At 40.6% G+C, this 13826-nt stretch overlaps 1 pseudogene; it reads left to right on the top strand.

Moving 5' to 3' along the window:
* LOC138595704 (uncharacterized) overlaps positions 1–13826 on the top strand; it is a 69611-nt pseudogene that overhangs the window by 43261 nt on the left and 12524 nt on the right.

Genomic DNA, 13826 nt, shown 5'->3' with positions numbered 1-13826 from the left:
TCAACATGAAGTAAGAGTGTAAAATATTTGACATCCGCAGACTGGTCCAAATGTTCTGGTGCTGCTGGTGGTGGGATTGACCTCAATATTTAAAACTTCTGGAAAAAATGAAATGCATAAAACATTACAGTTTATGTTCAGTGACATTGGTCAGAGATTTGATTTCATTTACAAAAGCCTTAGTCTATTTGAAGCATCTGTTTTTGTTTTCAGGACCTTTTAATTTTCTGACATACTTTTTAATTGTTCTGATGCTTTTTTTCAGAGGGAAATCTCAGTCAGGCCTTTGTACTTCTGCTGGATCTCCTATACACACCCTCATGTTCTTCTGATGTATCTTTTATTTCTTTACTGACTTAACATTAAATCCTTGTCAATTAATTTCCTGCTGCATGAACAGCCCTGACTAGCTGATGTACCTCATGTACCTGATAATATCAACTAAACACTTAATTGTTAACCCTAAATATGTATAAATTAGATGAGGTTACAGATAGCAATTCAGAATATTATACTACAGTTAGGTTTGCACAGAACATAATGACACGTAATGTTGCTGCTTACTTATCACTAATGTAAGCCTACTAACCTCAACAGAGCTTTATTTGTGATTTATGTTATTATTCATTGATTAAGTGTTGTGGTAAATTAATACTATTCCTGCATTGCAAATAACCATTACTCATGATACCTATGTAATAAAGGATCAGAATTTTATTATTATTATTATTATTATTTCATTCAAATTGCAAATGGCCTGTCTTTGTCTTACTCTTTGTACCAAGATTATAATTTATGTGGACGGACTTTTATTACGACGGTGAGTATCGCTCTTGAACTCCTCACCATTAGCGGCAGGCGCATGCGCTGCTCCTCTTGCCAGCTAAAGTTTTTTTCTAACCCAGCGAAGGATTGACAGGAATCAAGACGAAATGATGACTCAACATCTTTATTTTCAAGCTTTTCAACGAGAGAACGAAAAGGAGACTGATGTGAGTAAGCTCGGACTTGAGTCATGAACATTTTGTGACGTTTAAGTCCAAAAGACAACAGTTCTAAACTAGCATTAACCGGCGTCTGATGTCAAGATGGCTGACCAAGTGAAATGCTAACATTCCCCGTCTTTCTACTTACCTACCTGAATTTTCGCGCACACACTCGACCTGTTTACTCATTATGCAAAACCGCAAACGGATTTCCACAGCAGGCTAAAGGTAGCAAGATAGTGCTACAAGAATGGCAGTGAAATGTAGTTTATGGACAACAATGCGCTGCGTTTCTCCTTTCCCTAACGCTCTTGAATCCCTCACCATTCTCAACGGGCGGCAAGCGCGCGCACCGCTCATCTTCCTTTACTTCGTCTGGAAGCCGGTGAGTGAACGGTTATCAAAAGTAAGGAAAAGAAGAAGAAGAAGAACAACATTTTCAAGTTTTTCAGCGAGATAAGGAAAGAAAAAAACGTACGAGTAAGCTGGGGTTTTATTACATTAATATTTATAAACATTTGAATAAATAAAGGACTGAGTTTATGATGAGCTAGCTAGCAGGATGCGAAACAGCTAATATTGGCGTTAACCAACGGCTGCTGACAAGATGGCGGAGGATGGGCTGAAAAAACGTTAGGAACAATATTAAGCCTCGTACTAAATAAACTTTAGTCAGTTATATTGGTTTCTTTTTAAAATGTGATTAAAAGCCAATGTCCAAATAATAAAAAGGTATAATGCCTGCTGAAATATTTAGGTTATGAATGATTGTCTATTTAACCAGCTAAATGTATTGAGAGGGTTCACAGTTTTTTTAAGCTGTAAATGTAATATACTTAGTTGTTGTCTGTTGCTTAACTATTTTCTGTTAGTTGCCCCCCGGAATCTAAAAGCATTAGAAATAGAGTATGCTGTAATTCAAAACTAAATGATTGATTTATTGTCATCTATAGAAGAAGACGCCATACAGCAGACTTGATATTGCTAAAGGTAACAAAAAGAAAATCAATCTGTCTTTGTCTAAATGATGAGGTGTGCTGATTTTACTGTCCAGTTCAGGAGCAGGTGCTATTTTACAAACATTTTGAGATGCGCGGTGCCTTGTTTGAAAAGAGTATTTGCTCATTAACTGATTGTAAAGCCATGTAGACATTACATTAATGTCTAACAACTGAGGAAATTGCTGCATGCATTGTGATCAAAGATATATTATCAAATGAATAAAACTATAATCATACAAGTTAATTTAATATTTTGCATAACTTAACATGTTTATAATAAAGCAGGAGGACTATTTTAAAATGTGATGGTTTTCATTGCAGGTCCTCAGAAGTTAACACACACACAGCAGAATGACAGCTGAGGATCCTGATTGCTCTTCATGAGGTGGGTCTTAGTGCAACTTGGATGGAGGTGAGTTAAAAGCAAACATAAGTATATAAAACTAAGCCTGCATGATAAGAGGAGGAAAATGTGCTATAACATTGTTCAATAATGCGATGACGATGTGATGTGCAATCAATTATTGAAGTGTGTTTATGAGCTATAACTGTCATTCTGCTGTTGGGCACGGGACTGTCGCATGTGCACGAAATGGCTTTTACTTTTTTGTTTTTATTTATTGTGGTTCTTTTGCTGTGTTCATTGAGCTTCATCATAATCCAGATGATAAAAAGTATGATTTCTCGTGCAGCTCTCACGGTGAAAGAAACTACACAAACTTGAATTTAACTGCTGACTGATTAAAACTGAGACCTAAATATTGATTAAAATGAGAGTTACACATGTGGGGGAGATGATCCCTACACCAGCAAAAATGTACCTGCGATTCACCGAGCCTTATTGTTGCCACAGAAACAAATTGATAAGGGGACATTTTCTAAACAGACAAGACAAACGACACAGCAGCCGGGGGCCAAGTCAGCAGATTAAAAGTGAATTCAATCATGATTAAATTTGTTATAAGCATTATTGATCATGAAAATAAGAAACGTCTTCTGGTGTTACAAAGACGACCGCCGCAGCAACATTTCTGTGAAGAAGCTTTTTCAGGACGTCTTACAGTGAAAAGCACAACCATTGCTCAAGGTAGGTAAACCCAGCTAACTATGTTAAGTTTGCTGACGAGCGATCTTAACCGAGTTAGCTTGGTTTAGTTTATGTGTTTTAATTTGAGCTAAAAAGAGGGAGATGATCATGAAGAGACCTGAACCAAAAAGGTAAACGTGTCATTTCCAGAAACTCTGCCATGGTGATATAGGATTACATGGAAACAGGCAATAAAACAATAAAACAGAAGATGTTCTGTCTGTCAGAGCTCAGACTTTATTTTGAATCCACAGAGCAGGAGGAGGAAAAGGACGTGGAGGTAGGGTAAGTTGTAATTCAATAGTTTTGTTTCACTGTCAAAGTCTGTGAATGAAGCATGATGTGCTGAGTAACCCTTTAGACCCTTGAACAGACTTGTGTCATGACTCTTGTGGTCTGAGCTCACAGTTAGTGTTACTGGTTATCTCTCAGACTCACTGAAGTCCAGAAGATGGCATTGGTTTTATTTGAACAGTATTTAATTTTATAGTGAATATTCTTTCAGCCACTCCAGATACAAATGACAAAATAAGGCCTCCTAATAAACATTCTTATTAAAGGTTCGTTCTCAAAGTCTTATTTTTATTCTGGAATTCAGGATCTGCAACAGAAAATGTATTTTGGCTTTGCTGTTTGGTTTTAATTTGACAACATTTTATTAACATCTACTAATTAAACTTGAGACATAAAGCTAATGCAGACAGTACATGAGAAGCTTGTCAAGAATTAAGATTAGCTGAATCCCTGATTTGAAAAGCAAATCTTTAAAATGTGTCAAACTGCCTCGTCATCAAATGCATGAAAGAAATACTAACATCTGTTTTTTAATATTTATGTCATGACAGATTTTCTGTCTGTGAAATCTCCGACTCATTTTGAAATGTTGTTCTCAGCTCTGATGTCAAACCCCTCTGAACTGACAGAGCTGGACCTGAGTCTCAACAAGCTGCAGGATTCAGACGTGACGCTGCTGTGTGATCTTGTGAAGAGTCCACACTGTAGACTGGAGACTCTGAGGTCAGACATCATTTATTACACGTGTTCTGAGGTTAATATGATGTGAAAGTTGTGGTGAAACTACACCGCAGACGTTAGGCTGATGTTATACTTATCCACACTGACAGTCTAATTGTTGAAGTCTGTTTTCTTCTTCAGATTTTAAGTCCATTAACTGTAATAGATTCATGTTGAGCTTTAGGTTTGAAACCTTACAACAAGAAATGGCTGAGCTTCCTCAGCACCTGATTATCATTGTTTTCTTCTGAATAGAAATGGTCAGAAGTCGTTCATAGATTAGATTAATAAGTACATGATCTCTGTTTCCACTGGAGATAAGGACACATGTCTTGTTGTCTTGAGTTCACATTTCTCCCACAATCTGTCTGGACATGTTTGGCATCTTTGTGAAGCTCTGGACCTTGAGTCTAATCTTATCTCTGTTTCTGTGGGTTCATGTTGGTGTTTGGCTGCAAATCATGAGTTTGTATTCATGGAGTCACCTGTGTGGTTTGCAGAGTTTAAGAAGTCACTTGAAGTGTATTGAAGTAGCAGCACATTGTAATTCTTACTAATGGTGTTAGTATTAATAACAACAGGGTTTGGAGTTTTAACCTTCACAAGTTCTTAAAAGATTGTTATTTATTGAATGTTTTAAGCAGGAACATTTTCTCATAAATTTGCATCATTTCTTCTTTCTTCAGATTGAGGAGCTGCAGTTTGTCAGAGATCAGCTGTGCTTCTCTGGCCTCAGCTCTGAAGTCCAACCCCTCCCATCTGACAGAGCTGGACCTGAGCCACAACGATCTGCAGGATTCAGGAGTGAAGCTGCTGTGTGGTTTTCTGCAGAGTCCAAACTGCAGACTGGAGACTCTGAGGTCAGTAGAGAGTTGGGGTCAGTCCATGCTGGTTCTAGCAGCATTAAGGTTTAATTCCTTCTCAGATCAATATGACGTGGCAGTCATGATGACACTAAACTGCAGTCATGGCTGATATTACTAAACTTTAATGAAGCTTTGCAGTGTTTATAATGAGAAACATATTTAACTCTAAATATTGTAGATATTCTGAACATTATTTGCTTCACATTCCTCAAAATTATACACAAATTTTTTTTAAAAACTTTTTCACCTTTTTAAAATGTAATAAGTTTTTATTTGTGTCTGGCTCTAAAGGTGGAGCTGGCAGAGTTTAAGAGGTCAAGTCACTGTATCTTTTCTAAAGTAGCAGCATGTTGTTGTTTTTTTGTTTTTTTAGATGATGTTTTTGGCTTTTGCCTCCATTGTATAGGACAGCTGAAGAGCGACAGGAGACTGGGGGAGTAGAGAGTGGGGGGGGGGTGACATGCATCAAGTGATCGGCAGACTGGGAGTCGAACCCACGGTCAGTGTGTCGAGGACTGAAGCCTCTGTGCGTGGGCAGCCCGCTCCACCAACCGAGCCAAACCAGTGCCCCCAAAGTAGCAGCATGTTGTCATTAATATTAACAGGAACTCTTTTTTCTATTTTTTTACATTATACGTTCTAAACCATCTTCAGCTCTTAACAGATTATAAGACTGAATTTCACACGGAATCATCGCTTTCTAACATAACACCATTTCTTCTTTATTCAGGTTAAGGGACTGCAGGTTGTCAAAGATCAGCTGTGCTTTTTTACAGTCAGCTCTGAAGTCCAATCCCTCCCATCTGAGAGAGCTGGAGCTGGGAGGAAACAGCTTGCAGGATTCAGACGTGAAGCTGCTGTTGTGTGGAGTCCACACTGCAGATATAAAATATAATCTGGTCTCATTATGTTTCCTCCAAAACCTCTTTAAGGGTGAAAACTAGTGATACAGTAATGTAATGTCAAGAAAAATAATATGTTTAATGTAAATGTGTAAATATTTATAAGGCACGCGCATGACCAGTGGTAATCTGAAGGTTACTATTAAACAATTTAAAAACTTTGTAGATGTGAAAAGTCTCCACACTTTTCTTTTTTTTCCTCCCAGAATTACCTTTGTTTTTTCAGAGAGACACCGGGCATGACACTAAGTACCTAAAAACAGGCCCAGGGTTTTCTGTGCGTCAGTGAGGTGTAGATGCAGAAGAGTGCACAGCTGGTAGTTTGTTGGTTTAACCAGCAGGTGGTGATGATGCATTAACTACGAGCTAAGACTCAAACATACAACTTGTTATTTAGTTTGTCTTTTAATTAGAGTTTGGTAAAGGAAGATGATCATGAAGAAATCTGAACTAAAAAAGGTAAACACTAGTGGTTCCACCAAATGACAATAGGAGGAGAAACTCTGACCTGGTGTTAAAGGATTACGTGAAAACACACTATGAAAAATGAAAGTGAAAGTGTGTCGATGAGAGCTCAGACTCCATTTTAAGTCGACAGAGCAGAAGGAGGACAAAGAGTCCGTCACAGGGTGAGTGTTTATTCAACATTATTGTTTTACAGTCAAAGTCTCTGGTTCATCAGTTAATGAAGCAGGATTGTGATATACACTTAAAATCACAAAACAAGGAGAGCTGAGCAGACGCAGTGCTGGATCGATTCTTCTTATAGTTTAATATAAATGCGTGGCATTTCTTCTTTTCTGTGTTTTCGTGAGACAGGTAAGGTTGAGTTGAGTTTATACGGGTTTAAAAACTTAACAATAGTTTAGAACCGCGTTTCGGATATGCAACATGGCAGATAGAACATACGTGCTGTAGACAGAGTAAACCCTTATAGAAACTTTAACAGACTTGATTGTTGTGGTCTGAACAGTTGTTACTAGTAATCCCTCAGACCAGGTCTGACATGATAATTTACTGGGCATTTCCTGGTGGGCTGAAAGCTCATGTTGGGCCTATGTAATATATTTTTCTATTTTGGGGGGTGGGGAGTTTTTGACGGTAACGACCAGCCCACAGAGCAGGAGCAGCGGCTCATTGGTTCTAAATTATGACAGACAGGCAGATGGCCCTATCACGTCTCTGAACCCTCCGCCTTCTTTTCTCTCGTCGCTGAGATGAAGTATTACGTCAGCATCACACTCATCAGTTGAGTACTTGATAAAATAGGAGAGTACGGAGAAGTTCACGGTTAAAAGACAAAATAATAAAACCCCTTCTGCAGCAGCAGTACACATTATCATGCAGCAACAGGTGTTTGCAGCGCCCGGTGGAGGAGCAAGTGCGTGTCAGAAAGGTGAGGGACAGAGAGCACGAGGAGAGTGAAGCTGTGATAACGAGCTACGTGAGCATGAATAAGACGTTAATGACCTCGGGCCATATTGTCTCATAATATTAGTGACATTATTAGGCTATGGGTTTCCCTTGTAATGATCGTTGTGAAGGCTGTTTAACAAACAGGAGCTACAGATTTAACCTCTTTAAAGTATTACTACCAAACAGTGACAGTCCTCCACTACAAGTAAAAGTCCTGCATTCAAATCTTAAGTACAAGTAGGTCAGTATTTTCATCAAATAAAGTTAAAGTAGCAAAAGTGTTGATCGTGCAGTAAAAAGATCCCTGTCAGTGTTTTACTTTTATACAAGATGTTTTTGGGTTAATGTTACTGCTGCATTAATGTGTATGTTGTGTTTTACTGCTTTCTATTTAAAGGCTGTGTTTATTTTAGCAACTGTATACACTTTGTTGTCTGATCTACAGTAATGCATCATATTCTATAAGATCATAAACTTTTTTTTTTTAGTTTCTGATCTGTGAAAACCACAAATCTCTGAACAGCGATTTAATGAGTTTAGAAAAACAGCCAATCATATAATAGTAAAATAATCATCTGTGTAATATGAGTGTAGTTTGTAAATCATGCAAATATATTCGGTAGAAATGACAAAAGTGCAATAAGTATTTCTATGGTTCTGTGAAAAAACCAGCTTAACTGAGTGTGTTGAGCATCTCTCTCAACTTATAGAACTAGGCTCAGACTACACTTGCTAAATTATGTTTCAGATTTAAGGAACATTTCAGGATATTAGAAAAATACATTCAGTACATGAGAAGTCAAGAAGTCATTTATTGCACACTTTTAAACCTAGTTAGACTGAAGAGGAAATAATCAACCTTAATGATTCAGCAAAACAAGAAGACAAAAGAATAAAAGAGAAAGTTGCAGGCTGGTAGTCGAGACTCCATTTAGAGTCGGCAGAGAAGGATGTCACGCTGAGGGACGTCAGTTTAATGGAAATAGACACACAAACTCTGTGATTGCAGGTAACTTTTGAAACATATTCAACACTCTTCTTGTTTATATCTCACCTGTTTGTCTTCCTTGTCCTCAGGTTGTATTACTTGTATGCAGTACATATATTACATATGTATACATACATTCAATCTGAAGTGCAGAAGATGAGTGATTGTGTGGACAAAGAGGAGGACAGAGCAGAGTCTCCTGTGTCAAGCTGTCTCTCTATGAAGAGTGACTGGTCTAAAGATTTTCCTCTGAACTTCAGTAATGAACCAGGACCTTCAGATTCACCGTAAGAGAACTTCTTTTTAACCACCAAACTCTCAAACAACTTCAGCTTGTGTCCTTTGAACTACAGTTGCAGCAACAACAAACTAAATTACTTTATTTTTTTTAATTGCCAAACTGTATAAAGAGCTGGTACAGAAATAGTCACTGAACACACATGAACACATTAATGATATAAGTAAATATAAATGTAGTGTAGTAATATAAATAAAAGGCAGAGTAAGTAGGATCTTCCTAAGAAATCATTTATGAACTCATGTTAAAATATGTTTTCTAACTTATGACATCACTCATCACTTATGACACCCCAGAAATTTGTGATGTCTTCATCTGCAGATAATCTGCCCTCTGTCTGTATTTTCTAATGTTGATGTTTTGCTTTGTTTGGGACATTTCTGGGTGTCAATTATTGGGCAGTGGTGTGTAGACCCAGCAAACAGTCTGCAGGTCTGTGGAGCCGCAGTATTGACGTCCCGCCCCTTCCTCTACCCAAAACACACTTTTACCTTGTGGCCTTGACGTGTTAGAGCCCTCAGGTGGGCTCAGTCTGCAGCACAACAGCTTCTTGTGTCGGTCTGAAGCAGATATTCACGCTTATGGAAAGTTCAATAACTCTAGTGTTAGTGTTAGTTACGTCTCCTCTCGCCGTTCCTCCTCTACTCTGCTACTCGGGAGCAGAACGCTAAAATCATTCTGCCCTCTGCCATGAGCCTCACTAAAGCATAATGATTTCTTCTTTCACCCAGTCTTCAGACTACAGTTGTTGTGACACATTTCAGAGCAGGTGTTTATTGTTTTATATGTGATTAAACAATGATTCATAATCTGAGGGATTTTTCTTGTTTCCCCAGAAAGAACAAGAGAAGTGTTTCTGGGGAGGAGCTGCTGTCCAGCTGTGTTTTATGTCAGGACGTCCTGAGAGATCCAGTTTCTACCAGCTGTGGACACTGGTTCTGCAGACAGTGCATCACCTCACACTGGGACCAGTCTGGTTCGTCTGGAGATTCCTCCTGTCCCCAGTGTGAAGTAAGATCTGTAACAAGAACAGGACTGCAGACAGCCGGGCAGACCAGCACTGTACAAAGTAAGACTGTACATCTGTGTGCTGATGTCATTGTGTCTGAAAACAGGACTTTCTCATTTATTATTATTACAGGGACTTTTGTTGGTGTGCAGCGCTTTTAATCAAGTTATTGATATTTTCATTTAACCTGATTCTCTCTGTCAGTTCAGCCTCAGGATGTTTTACTCTCTCTCAGCAGATGGTGGTCTGCAGGAGGTTTTAGATGAGCATAAGATCAGTCTGAGGAGGAGATGTCAACATGTGACTGAAGGAACTGATGAAGCAGGAAGAAGAACCCTCCTCAACAGGATCTACACTGAGCTCTACATCACAGAGGGACAGAGTGAAGAGGTTCACACCCAACATGAGGTGAGGCAGCTTGAGACAGCTTCCAAGATGGAGGCCCTCCATGAGACTCCAATCAAGTGCCACGACATCTTCAAAGCCTTACCTGACCAACAGAGACACCTCAGAGTGGTCCTGACGAACGGCGTCGCTGGTGTTGGAAAAACCTTCTCAGTGCAGAAGTTCACTCTGGACTGGGCAGAGGGCTCAGAGAACCAACATATCAGTCTGCTGATTCTGCTTTCCTTCAGGGAGCTGAACCTGATCAGAGACGAGCAGTGCAGTCTCCTCCAGCTGCTCCATGATTTCCATCCAACATTACAGAAGCTCACAGCAGAGACGCTCGCTGTCTGTAAACTGTTGTTCATCTTTGACGGCCTGGATGAAAGCAGACTTTCATTAGATTTCCACAACACTCAGGTTGTGTCTGACGTCTCACAGAGGTCATCAGTTAACCTGCTGTTGACAAACCTTATTAAGGGAAATCTGCTTCCCTCGGCTCTCGTCTGGATAACTTCTCGACCTGCAGCAGCCAATCAGATCCCTCCTTCATGTGTGGACAGGTTAACAGAAGTACGAGGCTTCACTGACGCCCAGAAGGAGGAGTACTTCAGGAGGAGGTTCGGTGATGAAGAGCTGTCCAGCAGAGTCATCTCACACATGAAGACATCCAGGAGCCTCCACATCATGTGTCTAATCCCAGTCTTCTGCTGGATCACTGCGACAGTTCTGGAGCACATGTTGACCACAGGCCAGAGAGGAGAGCTGCCCAGGACCCTGACTGACATGTACTCACACTTCCTGCTGGTTCAGACAAAGAGGAAGAAGCAGAAGTATGATGAGGGACAAGAGACGAGTCCACAGGAGCTGATCAAGGCTGACAGGGAAGTTCTCCTGAAGCTGGGGAGGCTGGCGTTTGAACATCTGGAGACAGGAAACATCATGTTCTACCAAGAAGACCTGGAGCAGTGTGGTCTGGATGTCACAGAGGCCTTGGTGTACTCAGGAGTTTGTACAGAGATCTTCAAAAGAGAGAGTGTGATCTTCCAGGAAACAGTCTACTGCTTCGTTCATCTGAGCATTCAGGAGTTTCTGGCTGCAGTTTACATGTTCCACTGTTACACCAACAGAAGCACAGAGGTACTGGAGGCTTTCCTACCAGACATTAAACTCAAGGTCTCAAACACAGTCACAGAGTCTTTTCTCGAGAAGATTTCTAAGCTTTTTCGAAACCCTGGCCCATCCCTGGATGGCCCATCCCTGGATGTCTTTCTGAGGAGCGTCATGAAGAAATCCCTTCAAAGTAAGAATGGTCACCTGGACCTGTTTGTTCGCTTCCTTCATGGCCTCTCTCTGAAGTCCAACCAAACACTCTTAGGAGGCCTGCTGAGGCAGACAGACAGCAGCCCAGAAATGATCCAGTCAGTCATCAACAACCTGAAAGAGATGAACAGTGATGAGATCTCTCCTGACAGAAGCATCAACATCTTCCACTGTCTGATGGAGATGAACGACCGCTCGGTCCATCAGGAGATCCAAGAGTTCCTGAAGTCAGAGAACAGATCAGAGAAAGAACTCTCTGTGATCCACTGCTCTGCTCTGGCCTACATGCTGCAGATGTCAGAGGAGGTTCTGGATGAGTTGGACCTGAAGAAGTATAACACAACAGGTCAGGGACGACTGAGACTGATTCCAGCTGTGAGGAACTGCAGGAAGGCTCGGTAAGTCCAGATTTAAATAACAGTATAGACACATGTAGATCTGTGTTTGAGGTCTTAAGATGTACACATTAAAACATTTTATTGGAAATATATTTATTTATAGCTGTCAATTTAATGAACAGGTTTTATATTTATTTCTAAAAATCATTCCATCTATTCGTCTGTTTCTGTGAACCTTCCCTTGAGTGACAGAGGCGTCATGTTGACCTGGTGATAGAAGATAATAACTGAAGAGGTTGTGGGTTATTTAAAAAAGTTAAAGTTATTATTACCTGAGTAGGTTCTACAAGGTGCTGTATAAAGTCAGACACACATCATACAGCTTATTATTTCTGTACTGAAAGGATTATGTTGAGTTGTCTCTCTGTCCATTTTCCTATTCTTGTGAATGAGATCTCAGGAACACCTTTAAAGGTCCCATATTATACTCCTTTTCAGCAAGTTCACATCGGTCTCAGAGGTCCCAGAACCGTCAATTTGAAGTCTGTTGCCTAAAACCCCAGTTTGTTCCTGGCCTTCAGCCAGCCTGTAACTCCCTCTACTGAGCTCTACTGAGAATAAGCTGTTTCTGTGTCTGTAGCTTTAAATGATAATGAGCTGTGCCTGTCCACGCCCCTTTCGCTCCGGTACCAGGCGCTAATTCGGTTGCTATTGGCCGGCTCTGCCTTCAGTCAAAGAGGGACAGGCACCTTCCTTCAACACCGACTCCGGTTGGCTATTGTAGGCTGAGGATCAGTAATGGAAGCTCCTATTGGTTCGAATGAGACCTCTATAGAAAGCTAAGAAGCTCGCCTCCACTTTGATAGCGGAACGGAGTGGCACTTCAAAGGGAATACAGTAAATACACGGGGAAATGCGGCATTTCTGATGGCTGATTAGTAACGACGAACGGCGATCCATGGATACTTATTGATGGATTGCTTTTGGACTAAATACTTTACTGGATTATATCATCTGGACCTTTAGCAATGTACCAGGAGGGAATTTATGAAAATAACATGCGTCAGTGGAATACAGCGAGCCTTCATCGGTGAGTTACGTCAATTTTGTAAATGTTTGTTTATGTTCTGTTGCCGTTGATTGCACCCGCTGTGGTGATTGGATCTTTTCATGGTTCATATCAATCGAATCTTGAGCTTGATCGTAGCTTTCCAACGATGTGACACATGAGTGGCAACATAAAGTTATCATCGAAGCTGCAGGGCAAATGTAGTAATTGCGATGACGGCCCGCCGGCGGGCCGTAGAGTGGTAACAGGTTTTAACGTAGTATAAGGAAACTATGTTACCAACAGTAACTTACGTTAGCCGCTATGCTAAAACCACATTCAACAGGCTATCACGCTCGGTAGGCCTATACAGTAAAGCAACATGACCTCAGACGAAAGACTCCAGTGCTCGTTTGTGCAGCCAACAACAGAGCAACTGCCGCGCTTTGCCCGTACCTTCGCCATGTTTATTTCACCGGAGCAGCGTTTGCAAGAGGAACAAAATAGCGCCCGCGAGGAAGTTTCAGGGGGCAGATCAAACATTTATATAGGTCACCAACCTGGAGGAGGTGTTATTGCCATTCATGACGTCATGTAGGGAAAAGCTGCAATCGGGCTTTTTCAGAACACATTTTCTGAAAAGTGGAGCAAGCAAGAGAGGAGAGGATAGACTTTTCTCATTTCGGGGGGGTTTGTAGACAGGCAGGGGGCGCATATTATTGTTAGAAAACCATTCCAAAGTGAATTTTGCATAATATGGGACCTTTAAGAAGTAAAAGAAAACTTCAACTCTGTAAGGATGAACTGATTTGATTTATTAGATAGGACAGTGAAGAGCGACGGGAAAATGGGGAGGAGAGGGTGGGCATGACATGCACTAAAGGGCCATGAGTCAGAGTTGAAGCAGCGCTAAACCTCACCTCTGTGCTTGGGGAGCCTGCTGTACAGACTGAGCTGAACCAGCTGACTAGATTCTTGTGGTCAAAGATTACTGAGCTCTCTCAAAAATGTTTTTGGGCTCAAACTCAAGAACTGATACAAGACTTATGACACAACTTCATGCTAACATCTTCTAGAAAAAATGATCCAGTAAATGTGACATGTGAGCAACAACGGCTGCAGAGAGAATGATGCCATCTGTGGTGGCTTAGTGAACGATCTCCTCT

This window comes from Semicossyphus pulcher, unplaced genomic scaffold (genome assembly GCF_022749685.1).
Source record: "Semicossyphus pulcher isolate SPU_LCO1_2020_fin unplaced genomic scaffold, fSemPul1.0.p SCAF_18, whole genome shotgun sequence".
Classification (NCBI taxonomy): Eukaryota; Metazoa; Chordata; class Actinopteri; order Labriformes; family Labridae; genus Semicossyphus; species Semicossyphus pulcher.
The sequence above is the reverse complement of the archived record's forward strand: the minus strand, read 5'-3'. Positions and strand labels throughout refer to the sequence as shown.